The following is a 17038-nucleotide window of genomic DNA, read 5'->3' as shown; positions in this document are numbered from 1 at the left end:
TCAGGTAATTTACTTGACAAATTACCTGGATCTAAAGTAAGTTTAATGTAAATATTTGCATAGGAGATTTTACAACACTATTTTTTAATTTTCTTTTGTGTATGACTCAGTTTCCCTTCTATTGTTGTGATTAAATATCCTGAGGAAAAGCAATGTAGAGGGGAAAGATTTATTCATTTTGCAATTCCAATTTATAACTCATCAGATCAGGAAGCTGGAAGGGACCTGAGAGAGCTGATCACATTACACATTCAAGAGCAGAGAAAAAGGAATACATACCACACTGTCTTGCTTGCTTGCTTCCTAGTGCTTGGTTCAATTTCTCTTAAATAGTTCTTAAATAGTTCAGGACCCCTTGCCTAAGATATGGTGCTACCCACAGTGGGCAGAGAACTCCCACATCAATTAAGTTTATTAAGATAATCATCCACAAACACACACATTTGTTTTGTTTTGTTTTTTGAGACAAAGTATCAGTGTGTAACCTTGGTTTGCCTGAAACTCCCTTTGTATATCAGGCTGGCCTTAAAAGCCTAGAGATCCACCCATCTCTGCCTCCCAACTTCTGACATTAAAAGCTTGTTCCATCTGGCTTCTTGATTTTTTTTTTAACAGTTGGTATTGTCAATCTTATTTTGGGGGCACAGAAGTAAGTGTACAATGGTTTACAACCACTTACCAGCCATTTGTTTATTTTATGTTAAAAACTGTCTAACCCTCTAACCATTGTTTCATGAAAAGTATTATTATACTTATCATCGTTAAATTTTAAGAGTTTCTATGTACAATAAAAATAATTCCTCTAAAATTTATATAAATATACATGCATACTCATAAAGATACACATAAAACACACACACACACACACACACACACACACACACACACACACACACAGATAGAGTCATTTGTTTCTAAAAAAACTTGTGTAGATTCTTTAAGAGTTTACTGGGCATCAGAGATGACTCAGTAAAGTGGTTGTCACTCATACATGAATCCTCAGATCTTGAATCCCCACATAAGAGCCAAGTGTGGTGGCCTGATCTTACAATCTTAGTGTTGAGAAACGGGGATTTCCTGGGACTTGCTAGTCAACCAGTCTAGCAGAGTAGGCAAAGTCCAGGTTCAGTGAAAGACCCTTCTCAAAATGTAAGGCTAATAGCAACAGAAGGAGACACTTGACATCGATTTCTGTCTTCCACATGCTTGAGCATGTGCACAAACGTGTACATATCAATGCATGACAAACATGAACCCATACAACAAAAACATATTTTTCTAGGACAAAACTATGTCAAAGTAAAAAAATAAAGGACAAAAATCTATTTATTTCTTCTTCTACTGCATTGGATGAGACCATTAGCACATGGCTAATTAATAAGAGAAAGAACTTTAATTATTATTTGTTCTAGATACTATGGGAAACCTTATACTTTTCTAATGTTAACTATGACTTACACTGCAACTCTTGTCTATGTCATTCATATTCACAAAGTTCTATTCCAGTACTATTTAGTCAAGTGTGATTTTGTTTTCTTTAGTGCTAGTGATAGAACCTAGGACTTAGCACATGCTTAACAAGGCCTGTACTACTGAGTTATATTCCCAGCCTCTTTTTTTATATTAAACAAATGACCATTAAGTCACAGACTTTTTTCAAGGAAATGATGCAAAGTTTTGCTTTTATGGGTTCTGTTTTATGATCAAGGTGCAATATTGAATCAACTGTGAATTCTTGCACTAAACTCCACATGGTGATAACCATTTATTATTTTATATAATGCTAGATTTTATGTGCTAAATTTTTATTCAGTATATTTGTGTGTATATGGAAATTATTGATAAATATTTACCCTTCCTGTAGTATCCATTTATTATTATAGTAACAAAATAATATGGGTTTTATAAAATAAGTTGAGACATCATCCTCTTGGATTTCCTCAAAGAGTATGTGATGTGCATGAAATTTTTATGAATTGCTTAATAGAATTCACCAATGAAGCCCTTGAACTTAAAGATTTCTTCATGGAAAGTTTTTAGCTCAAAAACATTTCAAATATATTTTAGTCACGATCATGTTTTTTTCTCTTGTCTTACATAGTCTATGGGACTTTGTGTTAAGAATTTGCCTCCTTTGGCTCTTCTTATTCTCTCTCATTTGGTTAATGTATTGGGATAAATGGGTTCACAGTATTAACTCATTCATGTATCTGAGACTTACACTGGTGCCCCCACCTCACTCACTCATTCCTTGTAGTGTGAACTCTTGTCTCTACCCTGACCTTCTCCTCTTGCTCTCAATTATAGAGTGTATTAATCTTTCCAGAAAACCATCATTCTGTTATTGAAAATTTCTCTATAATTTTCATTATTAATATGTCTCGAAAATTCCATACAAGTATAAAATGTATTCTAGTTTCCCCCATTTTCCTCCTTATTGTTTTTTATTTTATTCAGGTAGATCTTATTGTTCCTATTTTTCTACTTACTTCATATTTACTTTGAGATTTCACCTTTCACCCATCAGAATTGCTGAGATCAATAAAACAAGTGACAGCTCATGCTGTTGAGGATGTGGAGTAAGGAAAACCCTCATCCATTGCCACAGTAGTACCACAAACTATGGCTATCAGTGTGGCCATTCCTCGTGAAGATGGGAATCAACCTACCTCAAGATCCAGCTGTTCCACTGAGATATAGTCCCCAAGGATGCGCCATCCTACCACAAACACACATGTTCACAGATGTTCCATTCATAATAGCCAGAAACTGGAAGCAATCTAGATGTTCCTCAGCAGATGAATGGATAGAGAGATTGTGGATGCATTTCCATAATGGAATCTTACTCTTCATTGAAGAATGAAATTATGACATTCACAGGTAAATGGACAGAACTAGAAAAAAATCCTTCCTATGAAACACTAACCCAGAAAGACAAATATGGGATTTATTTGCTAATATGTGGATATTAGCTATTAAACTACAATTGTTTGAACCACAGAGGTAGGTTACAGAGTAAGAAACTGGGATGTGACAATTTTCCCTAGGAAAGGGAACTAGAATAGATAGTTATAAATGGGTGGGAGAGGCTATTATAGGAGAAAAAGATGGGAAGGGGAGGACAGAGGAGGATGATGGAGGGACTATGAGAAGAGACAGCTAAAACTAAGGGACAATTAAAAGCTATCTTTGGCTATTCCCATGTATGTTCTCCTTTGTGTAACATGTCTCTTTCTCCTTTCAGTACTTTTCTTTATCATTATCTCTCTTCACCAATTGCATCATTTTCTTTTTGAGACTTTCGCTAGAAATACCTTCATTAAATAACTCCAAACTCTGCAAATACATCTACTGTGATTCAAATATTCTCTAGCCAGTCCTTCAGTCACAATTATTACTTAGAGTTATATTAGGTTGAGTGAAAGAGTTGAAGTGGGAATAGGTAGCCTCAAGCTGGTATGGTATTAGTTAACATCAGAAACTCAAGGTACTTATTTCTCATCCATCAATTAATCTAGGTGCTAGCAATCCACATGACAGCGTCTACAGTCTGGATAATTGGGCTGGAAGAAGCATGAGAAAGTTAACATTTCACAAACCTTGTCTTTGGAAGGACATTTCTCAGCGGCGGCCTGTGACATTTCTACTTAGATTCTTTTGGCTGAAATGTATTCACTTGTCTATACCCAATAGCAAAAGATATTGGAAGGTGTAATAAACACTCACTTTTAGCCTTTACCTGCTAGCAGTCATGGCTCTAGACCCTGTGATTCGTTACAATTATTCCTTTGTTTACCCCTTCCTCTCAGGTCTATTGACAGAATCTCTGTCATGGATAACTATTGTCTGTGTTGCTGAACATTCCTACTGTTTGTTGCCCTGTGGTTTTTTGGTACCAAATCTATCTCACTCATTTGCTCTTGCTCTCTCACTTTCTCTGTCTCTTACAGAGTTTTACTACATAGCCCCCAGGCTGGCCTCAAACTCACTATCCTCCTGCCTCAGTGTTCTGAGCTTTGAAATTTCAGGCATGTGACTCTATGCAGGGTTTGGTATCTCTTTAGAACCCCCCAAGGAATCTCTAAGGAGGTGAGATCTGGTGATTTTCTATAATCCTTCATACAGTGGAGTGCATGACTAGCAGAGGTGTTCTGTTCCTCTGTACCCCAGGATCTTGGCTAGTGCAGAGAGAGCTACTTCTAGTCTGGTGCTCGAATTTCCTAAGGACACAAAAACTGCTTTTATATTCCACATGAATTACAAAGGATGTATTAAGTAGGGCAAGTATTATGACTTTTGTTTAGTTTTCTAGACCACAAGTAATCCTCCTAATAGTTTTACCATAGAAAATTGAAAAGAAAAAAAAAGACACTAATTTCGGCCTATTAAAAATCACTCGCCAGATGTTGTAAAAAGAACCACTAATGAAAGGTCTCTCTGGAGAGTCTGAAAGTTTCTTTATATTCAACCTAATGCTCTTTAAAAGAATATCACATTACATTGACATACCAGGCATTTGAGTTGAACTAGAAGGCTTGAAAGACACCCGTCTCTGAATTGACTTCTAAGAACAGTTTTGGATGTTTACCTATTTTCCAACTCTTACCTCACTCTGCCATAAACCAAGTGATTCTTCCCAGTTTGAATTGATGCCATTCAACCTTGTCATTAGCCCCATAGTCAAGATGCTACACCCAGGGTCCAGGTGAAGCTGAGTCAACAGCCACACTCGGAGTCTGTTAGGGGGCCGTGGATCAAGCAGTTAAACCAGGTTGGAAAGTAAAAAGCAAACTCCACACTCTTTCTATTCAGAAGGGAAGTAAAATAGAGTAATTAGATATTGTAAGAGGTCAGCTTCACAAAAAAAATCCCCTGTCATCATTTTCTATTCTAGATCAAAAACATAATTCATGGTGGGTGTTGGACTTAAAAGGAGCCAGAAGCTGAATTTTATTTCAATTGATGAGGCACAGTTGTTAAAGTCTTATCTTCACAAACAACTAAACATTTTCTTTCTTCTCAAACCAACTACTTCGAAGTGACAGTTCTCCTTCTGAGCTATTGCCTGCACAGGCTAGCAAACTAATTCCTTTCCCCACCCCCACAATTCTGATATGATGAGGTAACTTTAAACATTTGTGTGCATAACTCACTTTCCTCACTGCTGGGAAAACATGAGCTGCTTGGAGGAGAGCAGCAGATGCCCAAAAAGAAGAAGAAAGAAGGAAGGAAGAAGGAAAGAAGGAAGGAAGGGGGAGAGAGAGAAAGAGAAAGAAAGAAAGAAAGAAAGAAAGAAAGAAAGAAAGAAAGAAAGAAAGAAAGAGGAAAACTTCAACAATGAGGCCAACTGTAGGTTCATATGCTAAAGGAAAATGGGCAGTTTTACATTTTCCTTTCTCCCTTAGCTTCAATTCAAAGAACAGAGAATATTCATCTAGTTCTGATGGTAAAGGCCCATTTAAAAAGCCTTTTTGTCTAGGATCAGGAAGGAAAATGCTGGAGATAGGACAAAGACTCAGACAGGGGCAAGTCATCTGCAATAATACTACAGAAGGCAGAGAACTTCAGATCTGAGCTGAGCCTGCTTTCATAGCATCTAACTGAGGCTGAGGGATTGCTGCGCTGACCTTTCTAACAATGCAGATAGGTTTGGCCTAGGTGCTGAGAGACTCTTCTCTATATATTGGTTTTCCTGAACCTTATAAGGAACTATAGATTAGAATGATAGCAATTAAGATATTCAGTAGGAATTGCCTGCCCTGATAACTGTCACAAGGAAGATGATGCCAGGGCAATAGCCAGAAAGTCTCATTGTCTATGCACAGTAAGTTGACTCCTTTGTAGCTCTCATCTCACCGAGAAAAACAAAACAAACAAACAAAATACCAAAAGACGTAGGAAATTCTCTTCCACACAGACATCCATTCATACTGGTTTCTGCAAACACTTATTCGGGGTCTGTGAACTATTATCCTCCCCTGCCCCATCACAGGCTTGCTGGTTTTATCTTGGCTTTTCACTCCACTTTCCTGAAAATTCTCCTGACCTTTATGTATCTCATCATCTTGAGTTTCCATCTTCCTTGTGTCATTTGTGCTCAATAAATATTTCAGTACTTGTGAGTCACATGAAAAGAGTCGATGGGCCTATCAAAGTAATTTAATTTGGCCTCTCACTTCTATGTCCAAGTGACACATGCTATGTTCTACTAATATCCTGAGAGTTATTTGAAAATGTGGCAAGTTTCCCAAATCAGTTAGAGTAAGCCTAGGCAGCTATGTCTAAAGTTTCTGCTTTTTTCATTAATTCTCAGAATTAAGCTAGATGCAGAGGATTTGAAAAAAAAATTGTATACCAGAAAGAGAGAAGGGAAACTTAACTGTAGGCTAGAGAGATAGATGGTTCAGCAGTTAAGAGCACTGACTGCTCTTCCAGGTACCTGGGTTAGATACACATCACCCACATGGCGGGTTCACAACAGACTATAATGCCAATCTCAAGGGAATTTGATGCCTTCTTTTGGCCTCCACAGGCACTTTATGCACATGGTGTAGAGATATATTCAGATAAACTAGCTGGCCATGTTGTGTCAGATAAAGCAGTCTGTCTCCATCTTAGCCTTGAAATCTGTCTTATAGTAAAGACAAACTAGGTGCGTCCCTGTTTATAATTAAACCTCTGTCTCTCAAGGATTGGCCTATGCCCCACCTGTGACTTTAACTACAAATGGTTCTGTACTGCCTGTTATAGGAAAGGCAAGCATGTCTTTGTTTCTAAATGTTCTCATGACCATCTTGCAAACTTACCTTCGTTTCAAAAGGTTATTATAACTACCTGTTCTTACGGCTACCTTACTATGAACACCTTGTCATGTTCTGCTTGTGTAACTCCACCTATTTGCCTGCTAAATGCCCTATTTGGAAACCTCCTATCCCTGAACTATAAAACCCTTATCTTCCCCACACCCAATGCTGACCTCCTGAACCCTGCCTTGTGGGGGAGGGGGCAGCCTGTGTACATGTATGTAAAAAGCTTGCTTTAATTAATTTGGCCATGCTGATTTGGCTCAGTGGTCTTTCTCATTGCATCTTTGGTATCAACAGTGTCCACAGTTCTGACTCAGAAAGGTGGGTAGATTCAGTTGAACCTTAAGTCTGCTCAGTTTGTGGCTAAACGTAAGCCTGCCTTCCTAAGAGATTGTCCTGCCTTCCTGAAAAAATGTCATTGACCCTATCTAATTGGAACGTTAGCACTCTACCCATGCTGGAGAGTTGATTCTCTTAACGAGAATGTGTTGGATATCAAGCACAAGGTCAACCTTAATGAAACTTGCTTTCGTTCATACTTAGAGCATAAATGCCATCTATTTAGTAGCTGCAGGGGTAAGGGTTGGCAGACTAATCTGTGTGCTGATGTTATCTGCAGATACTAGAGTTCAAGGAAGGCTACAGGGATTTCCAGGTCCATGTCTCCCCAAATAAGAAATTGGATAGGACACCTGGATAAACACAAAAGCAGAGAGTGTATTAAGGAAGAAAGGTCTTCCAAGAGATGATGTGGGCTAGAGCTGGGAGAAAGGTTAGAAGCTCAATGGTACATGTGCCCAGCAGACTGGGACCTTTGTATGTCGTTTGTGTCATGCACACTGCTTTGTGTGCATGCTCTGTTGTTTGTGGGCCTTTGTGGGTGGGGTTTCCAGTATTTCTCTCCACCAATTGTTTTCTTTCATATGCTAATTTTGACCTCACTTTCTGCCCTATTCCCTTGATAGACTGTATTGAAATAAATAAAGATTACCAGAATTGACAGCAAAATAAGACAGATGCTAGACCCAGATGAAATCCCACTTTTTACAATCATAGTTCCCAAATGAGTCCAAAACCACTAACATTACTGAAAGAAAGAATGAATGAATCAGTATCCTTGGTCAAAAGTTAAACAGATCTTACTTTTGTGTCCTTAAAATACAAATCAATGTTGGCTCTCCAAAGCAGTGACCAAAATGCAAGGTCTTCTAAACTAAGTGTTTTGTAAAACTATTTGATCACAAAATGTTCATTGCACATTTTGCAAATCAGAGGTATTTCAGAGAGCAGTTTGGAAAATTATACAGAAGTTCAACAGACATATCAATATCTTTATTCTTTATTGAACTATTGGCTATTCATTAAAATAGTGAATTAGTATAAAGAATAGCAACATATAATAATAATGTGTTGTAATATAATATTTGTTATATAACATATGATACATAATAACAACCTCATTTAATCATCACTTTCCAAAAACTGTTATCAAAAAAGGAAACCACAAATTTATCAATGTACATGAGCATCCAGTAATTGAATTATGACAATATTCCCACCAACTTTTATAAATATACATTATAATGCAGAGGAAATTTTGCCTTCCTTTGTTACCATGTGCCAGAGTCTATAGCAAAAAATTCTAGATAGTGGATTCGTTAATCATAAAGCTACTAATGCTAAGAAAACCCTGTAGAGGCTATCTCAATTCAGTGCTATTCAAAGACAAAACAATAGTGAAAAAGTGGAATGGACCAAAAACAGAAAAGGTGACTTTGTGTCCAGACACTTAACTTACACAGAAGTTATGTAGAATACTGCCTACCTTCTTTTACATTAGAGTTTGAAAAGTCATCTATACATAACAAGCAGCTGCTTTTCATCCTAGTTGGCCATAATCAATTCTTTCTCTATTTTCCTGTTTTATCAGCCTCCAATCTGAAGCTCGTGATTTGCTTAAGTATAGAATGAGCTCCTCTGGAGGCACTGAAATTGTGAAGCAGCTTATTCTCACACTATAAAGCCTACATATAACATGTGGCACACTGTAAGCATCATGCTAATCCAAAATAAATAGAAATCATACATGAACTGAAATTTGACCTGCTTCTCAATGCTAATACAACATTTTAAGACACATTTAAAAGAATGGAAATAATTTCTGTACCTTGGAAAACCATACATCATTTCTAAAAGTTTTGGAGCAGCTAAATTTTATGAGTGGCAAAAAGTGTTTAATTTGTATTTTATAGTATGAAAGATGAAATTTTTAGAAATTCAATGATCATTCATTAATATCGGCAACTTTCTTTAAGGTTAGAGCCACATCACTGGCTCTAGCATGCTACAGAAGATCACCATGACAACAGGAGCTACTTTGCCTGGTGTGAAGACAAAAGTGTAGGCCTCATTTCCTAAATGCATGTTTCTACTGAAGTAGAATCACCAATTAAAAGACTCTTTTCTGTCCTTGGGGGTTTCATGGATGTAAATGATGATGGGAGGCCGGATGGTCAGTTGTTATACCTCCAAACTCCCCGGATCATCAGGATTCTCTTTTAAGTTGTTATAAAAATGCAAGCCTAGATGGTTCTGAATCAAACGTCCTACATTATGACATTATAATACAATGTTATCTTTCTATGCACTAGTATAATAAATATGGAGCAGAATCATGAAAACTGAATTTATTTGGAAGATTTTTAAATGTGAATTCAAAAGTGAAATTTAGATATTAATCCAAGTGTATTTCTACAGAATGCCTTTATCATTTAAAGCAAGACAATACAAAGCAAGAATTTTCAATTACCCATATCCAAAACAAAAAAGAATTTTTTTGCATTTAGGAGCTGAAACTCTTTTGATTTTAATTTGTTTTGATTTTAAGAAAAGAATTGTATGTCTATACTAGAGGACAAGAAACTAGAAAATATAACCCAAATGTTTCTCAATATACATAGCAATTTTAAAAATGCCAATCAGTATTATTTTTATATACAATGATAAATAACTGTGTGACAGCTTTCACCCTCAGAAATATGAGTGTATGTATTTCTCCATTCTGTAATGACTTCATAGATGGATATTTCAGTTTTGACATCTTACCATCCTTCTTACAAATGCAATGCTGAAAATATACAAAGGATGTTGCTCGTATACTAGTGATTTTTATATTAAGGTAAAATAAGAAATTCAACAAAATTAATTCTGAAGTAAAACCACACATTTCTATGAAACGGCATATAATAAAGACATATGTTGTCAAATAGTGCTATTCGGGAATTATGTGCCCAAAATTCACAGTGCACATTGGCAAATTTTCTAATGTGTGTTTGCATGTTTAACTGTTTCTTTGTATAGCTAATTAAATGTTTGCTGCAAAGTCTCATGGGAGGCACATTTGCATATACCTTGTTATAATGGCTAAACACATTCTCCCTAAGTATTGCCTGATGAATAGATATTTCACAAATGCTTGCCATGGACACGACAACAAACTACGGACACATGTGATTATTACAGTAGTTCAGCAGGTGCTCTAACTGCATAATTAGACTCCTTTAGGAATCACTCAGTTGTTTATGAGAGGTTATGAGGGCAAGCCTGCATTTTAATTCTCAACGCTTAATGATGCATCCATGTGAATTCACACACATGTCAGATTTCAGGAGAAGATGTCATATAAGATATGAGAAAATAAATCATCAGACTCGGATAGAAATTAAAAACTCAATGAACAAAAGTATAAATGCCACTTATGCCTTCATCACACGGTTATTATGGGGATTATGATATGGTATGAGTAAAATGTAAATGGAGTAGCTTAGAGAAAGTAAGACAGCAGTAGCTTCCTTCCAGCTTCAGCTACAGCATGCAGTAGCCCAGAAAGAACAGTAGATAGCTTAGGAAGTCACTTTTCCTAACAGACTGACAAGGCACGTTGGCATATATATGAATGAAAGCTACAAAGCTGTGATCTGTTCTTAGCTCCCCAGACATGACACATAAAAGTGGAAGTCATTACTCCCTTCATTTCCTATGAGTAACTGGTGTGCTAATTAATAAGTTCTTAACACATTCAAATTAAACCTTCACAATCCAAATACTGCTTTGCTATTTCGTTCACATATTTCTAGCTCCTTTAAATATCTGTCTTCCTAGATGTTTTGAACATTCCCAAATTTAGCATCACCTTGAAATATAACTAAACATGTTTTTAAATTATCTTTTTTCTTGTAGATAGTTTTTAAAGCTCTAAATTAGGACTTTGGAGGATAGCTCAGTGGTAAAGGACTTCTCTGGTATATCCTGAATTCTATTCTCAAAATTGAAAAAATAAAAACTACCCTACATAAAACTATGGCAGGCTCCTGTCAAATCTCACAATATTTTGCTAGCAAATGCATTTTACCTAATAAAACAAAAAAATTACCAATGATGTTTTTTAAAATGACAAGGTCCAAGGATGCTACGTTTATGCTGAAAAGAATCCTGGCAGTTTCTTTCAGAGAGAATTCTAAAATCTGTGACAGTTATGGCAGCCATAATACTGATATGTAAGCAAAGCTTATTAAACCAACTATGTTAAAAGGATGGCATACACATATACATATATACATATGGGAACTCATTTTTCAAGTACAAATGTCAGTCAACTATATGTCAAGGCTACTTAGAACAGCCATATGACTATGGAATAATATTGGGAGGAGTTAGGAGTGCCTTCATTTTTTTCTATATTCTTCCAAATTTTTATAATTAGTATGGCATATATATATACATATATATATTTAAATTTTCTATTACATTTTTTTAGTTATTTAAAGGGGGCGTACACCGCAGCATACACATGGAGGTCAGAGAACAACTTGTGAGAATCAGTTTTCTCCTTCTACCACTGAGGTACTAATGATAAAACACTGGTTATCAAGTTTGGCATCAAGAGCCATTACCTGCTGAGCCATCTTACTAGTCCTGTATTTATTTATTTATTTATTTAACTGAAATCATTGCATTAAAAATAAAAATAATCACTTATATATACAATAGATAAAGAATATACCACATAGTTATAATATGTATGACTAAAATCATTTTAACCAATTGTATATATTTAATATATGTGTTAGAATATGTCAGCAAACTTTGCTCTTATCATGTCAGTGGAGAGTCTACTCAATGTGTCACCTAGAAAGTCCTGAAGAGCATAGTCATTCATTGTTATTTCAAAATACCAATTTTAGATCATCATTCTGCTATGCTACATGGAACTCGGTTTCATCAATCAAGAAGCAGTATAGCTGAGGAATAAAGGTGAATTGATGTAGCTCCCTTCTCTGTGTTTTTTAAACTACTTAACTTAACTGTTGGGCATTGATTTCTTTAGCTCACAAAAGGGTATCATAATAATGTCAACTTCTTCAACTCTGTAAGAATTAAACTGGGTGTTTTGTTCTGTTCTGTTCTGTTCTGTTCTGTTCTGTTCTATTTTTGAAACAAATTCAGCCTGATAGCCCAGGCTGGCATTGAACTCCTGTTACTCTTTTCCTTCTGCCTCTGCCTTTCACACATGCTGTGATTATAGGTGTGCACCGCCTTGCCCGGCCATCTTTGCAATCTGTGTAAAGTGTTCAGAACAGATCCTGGCACTTTATGAAAACACTATAAATACAGAATTTAATTAAGTAATGAATTCAATATGGAGTTATTGAAAGATGGTCCCAGATATCTTAAATCTTTGGAACAAGGAGTGTTATAGACATGCCAATAAATAAAATACTGTAAATTACATACAGATATATAGGTAAATAAACAAGAACTACTGAGTGCATTCCAACAAGGAGTGTTATAATTTATGCTCTGATTGGAGAAAAACACTAAGATGTATAAATAAAGTACTCTTTAGAGTATTCCCTGGGGAGAGCCATGTGAATCAGCAAAAGCAACAGAAGCCCCAGCTTGGATGATACTCCTGGTGATGGTTTGAATGAAATGGCCCCACGCAAAAGCAACAGAAGCCCCAGCTTGGATGATACTCCTGGTGATGGTTTGAATGAAATAGCCCCACAAGCTCATAGAGTGATATTATTGGGAGGTGTGGTCTTGTTGAAGGAAATGTGTCACTGAGGGTGAGCTTTGAGGTTGCAGATGCTCACAATAGGCGAGTGTGTCTCTCTCTTCCTGTTGCCTGCAGAATCGGGTGTATAACTCTCAGCTACCTCTCCAGCACTATGTCTGCCTGTGTGCCACTATGCTCCCCACATGACAATAACAGACTAAACCTCTGAACCTGTAAGGCAACCTCAATTAAATGTTTTCAGTTGTAAGAGTTGCCATGGTCATGGTGTCTCTTCACTAAGAAACCACCAATAAAGTCTCAGTGCCAATTGCAGATGCAGGTATAAGAAGACAAATAAACCTGAGCCTAACATCCCTTTTCTCATGTTCATAAGTTCAAGTCCAAATTGGCTGGCCATAAAATATCCTACACAGCCTGGTCCATATTGTATTTCCCATTTCCTCCCCCTGCTCTACCCTAACTTACCTAGTTGAATTTCTTCCTACATTCCTGGTGAATGAGATTGGGTTATATCAAGTTCAGCATTAAATGAGTTAAGAAAAAAATTACACCACTCAGAGTCCTTGAGATTTTTGAAACTCTAAATAAGAAGTCAATGACATTTGTCACCCAAATACTCCATGCTCTCCTTTGCCTCTGTAAAAAATCTGTCTCCTCTATTAATATCCACTCTTCAAGACCCAACTCACATATTATTATCCTAATAACCATAATCCTTTTGGGAATGGACATTAATATGTTAAGGACCTACACTCCTCCCCATCTTTCTCATTGTTTTAATGACATTGTGTGACAATTCTTTTTGCTTATATGTTTACATGTATAGTACTATATTTTTGCTTTTAACTGTCTATTTTAGCTTTTAGGGGCAGGAAGTTTCTTTGTACATAGATTAGTACATGGCAGAAACTCATCAATGGTACAGTACTATTCATGTATGACCATTTAGGAATTTTTAAAAAATACACCAGTGTGCAAAAATCAGTAATGGATAATTAGTGAAGTGGATCACCAAGAATTCCCTTAATGAACTACGAGTGGTTCCAAGAATACATTGTGAAATAACCATCAAAAAGGTACACGATACATGAATAGGTTAAGAATATTTAGTACATAGTGACTAAACAAATATATTTATAAATGGTAAGCCAGGATAAAAAGCATATTAAGGAAGTGATCTAAGTGAGTTGGAGGGAATCTCTCCTGCCAGAAGAAAGCAAAAGATAAGGGCAAATGTGAAGAGTGTTGCTCAATCCTGAAGAACTCAGAGCAGCAGAGCAGACAGAAGGGTTTTATTCTACAGAACAATCAGATATCAGGATTTTTATGGTCCTGTATTGGACAAGGAAAAAAACCAATGGAGTGAAACTGAGCAATAAATCCTTCCATGTTGATATGTTGTGCTTTGGTAGGCAAACAGTTTATACTGACTAATAAGCAAAACAATATCAGGTAAATGGCTGATGAAAGAAATCACTGCTCATTCCTGAACAGTGAACCATGAAAAACAAATACAGGTAAGTCAAATACATATTTGACTATGATGCAGTCAAATCAAGGGAAAAACAAGTTAATAGTTTTTATAAAGAAAAATGTATGACTGAAAGACACGTTTTGAAAATGCTCTTAATTCTTTATTCCAATTCTATGTTGTTACTCTTCCAAAATATGTGGCTTCTAATGTGAATAATTTCTAAATAAAAAAGAGCAGTAAACATCAGAGAAGCAAGTCAAATCAGCAGGCAAAAGTGCTTGCTGCCATAACAATTTAAGGTCCATCCCAAGAGCCCCTGTGGTGGAAATAGAGAACCAACTATTTCAGGTTGTTCTCTGACATATACATGTGCACACACACACACATACACACACACACACACACACACACACACACACACACACTAAAACAATAGTACATGTTTATATCGAAATGGCTTTGCCAGTGGTTCTCAACCTATCAGATATCCTGCATATCAGATATTTACATTCAGATTCATAACAGTAGCAAAATTACAGTTATGAAGTAGCAATGAAATAATTTTATGGTTTGGGAGTGGAGAGTCACCACAGCATAAGAAACTGTATTAAAGAGTCGCCACATTAGAAAGGTTGAGAACCACTGGTTTAGACACTTCTGTAGTATAGTTTTGATAACTGTCTTACAAGTCTTTCATTTGGATGGCTTTGGTCTAATAGTGAGTCCAAATATTGACCATGGGTTAATTGACTGATTAACCCATTCAATCCTACGAGGTTTCCATCTAGTAGGTTTTCCTATTCTAATGTGAATATTCTCCACAAATAATTTTGGAAATCATTGTGAGCTGCTATAGTTATGTCTGTTCATTCCTAAGGGGTTACAGCATTCAGGTAATGAAAGGACATGAGACACCCCAAAGGTGAGAAGAGGCTTGGAAAAATTCAGACTTCAGAAACTTCACTGTGTTCAATGAAGCTATACGCACATGAAAAGTACATTTCTCTGTGCCAACACCTCTTTCTCTGTATGAGCTGGTTTCACAGTAAATAGTTTTCTCTCGGTTAATCTGGAGGGTGTGTCTCCAGCCACGTCTTGTTAATACTGATCTTCCCCTACCTGACCCTACTGACCTGATTTTTTTAGGGCCAGCTGTTTATTTCCCTTACATGTAAGATGGTTCACAAACACAATACTAGGGCTTCGGCACTGTGGGAGACGGGAACATCCCTGGCCTCTTAGAGCAAGAGGATGTTGGCCTAAGTGTACAGTGAGAAGGAAAAGGAAGGTGATTTTACTCTCCTGCCCTTGTGAGGGCCTGAAGGAAGAGTCAGTTCCCCTTCTTCTACTCCCCCCAGCCAGGAAGCCACTTTGGTGAAATAGGTGACATTATTTCATTCATTATAAGTGGTAAAGGGATTGGCCTGGTCCCACCCATTATAGGGAGGTGTAAAAGGTGTAGGAGGGTACAGTGTGGATTAGGACACAAGGTGGGGCCGATGACATCAGAAGCATGTGACTGGTGGGAGCAGTTCCTAAGCTCCTGGGCAACCTAGTCCTGGCCTAGCAGAGAGTAGGGGAGATGCTGGTGTTTAACGTTTGGCATTGATGATGTCAACAAACTCAGGCTTGAGGAAAGCACCACCCACAAGGAAGCCGTCCAAATCAGGCTGGCTTTGCCAGCTCTTTGCAGGTTGCTCCAGTCACAAAACCTCCATAAATGATGCGGGTGCTTTGAGCCACTGAATCGGAGACAATGGATTTCAGCCATCCCCGCAGCTTCTCGTGTTCTTCCTGGGCCTGTTGAGGTGTTGCAGTCCTGCCAGTACCAATGGCCCATACAGGTTCATAGGCCAGGACAACTTTGTCCCAGTCCTTCACATTATCTGCAATGACCTTGGTTTGTTCGAAAACAACCTTCTTGGTGATACCAGCTTCCCTTTTCATCTAGCTTCTCCCTAATGCAGGCGATCACTCCAAGGTCCTTGGCTAGGGCATGGGCAACTTTCTGTCCAATCAACTCATCTGACTCCCCAAAGATGTGCCTTCTCTCCGAGTACCCCAGCACTACCCATTCGGCGGCTCCTATGTCTTTGATCATGCCAGGACTGATCTCCTAAGTGAAGGTCACTTTGTAGCAGTTCTGTGCAGCTGCAGCAATCTTGGGATCTAGCTTCTGCCTGGCAAAAATCCATTTAGGCGGTGGGGGGCGGTGCACAAACCACCTCAGTGTCTGCTGGCATCTTGGCCGCGTTCAGGGTGCAAATGAGTTCTCCCAGGCACATCTACCTCCCGTTCATCTTAAAGTTACCCCCAACGAAGAACTTCCTGGAAGGCATTGTGACAGACTCGCTGAAGGTCAGTATGAGCCCCGACTGACTCTTTTGAACCAATCTCCCCTAGAATCCAACTCAGAGCTATAAGTAACACTGTAAGACATGGTTTTCAGGGTCCATTCTGCAAAAATATATCCCACGCTAACCAAAAGAAAAATTCCTTTTAGCTTGAACAATAGACATTTATAAGTGGATGTTGCAATTAAATTAGCAAATCAGCTGAAGTCATCCATTTCTTTAGCTAAAAGTTCATGCTGCCCTTAGAATAACGCAAATACGTTAAAAATCCATTAAATTCTTAACTCTATCTTGTTGGTATGAACTTTATGATTATTTAATCACA

The 17038-nt window shown here is 37.4% G+C and overlaps 1 pseudogene; it reads right to left on the bottom strand.

Moving 5' to 3' along the window:
- Positions 1-15951: 15951 nt before the first annotated feature.
- Positions 15952-16698, bottom strand: LOC100767034 (annotated as a pseudogene).
- Between the last annotated feature and the right edge of the window lie 340 nt (positions 16699-17038).

The sequence above is a fragment of the Cricetulus griseus genome, chromosome 2, assembly GCF_003668045.3.
Source record: "Cricetulus griseus strain 17A/GY chromosome 2, alternate assembly CriGri-PICRH-1.0, whole genome shotgun sequence".
Classification (NCBI taxonomy): domain Eukaryota; kingdom Metazoa; phylum Chordata; class Mammalia; order Rodentia; family Cricetidae; genus Cricetulus; species Cricetulus griseus.
The sequence above is the reverse complement of the archived record's forward strand: the minus strand, read 5'-3'. Positions and strand labels throughout refer to the sequence as shown.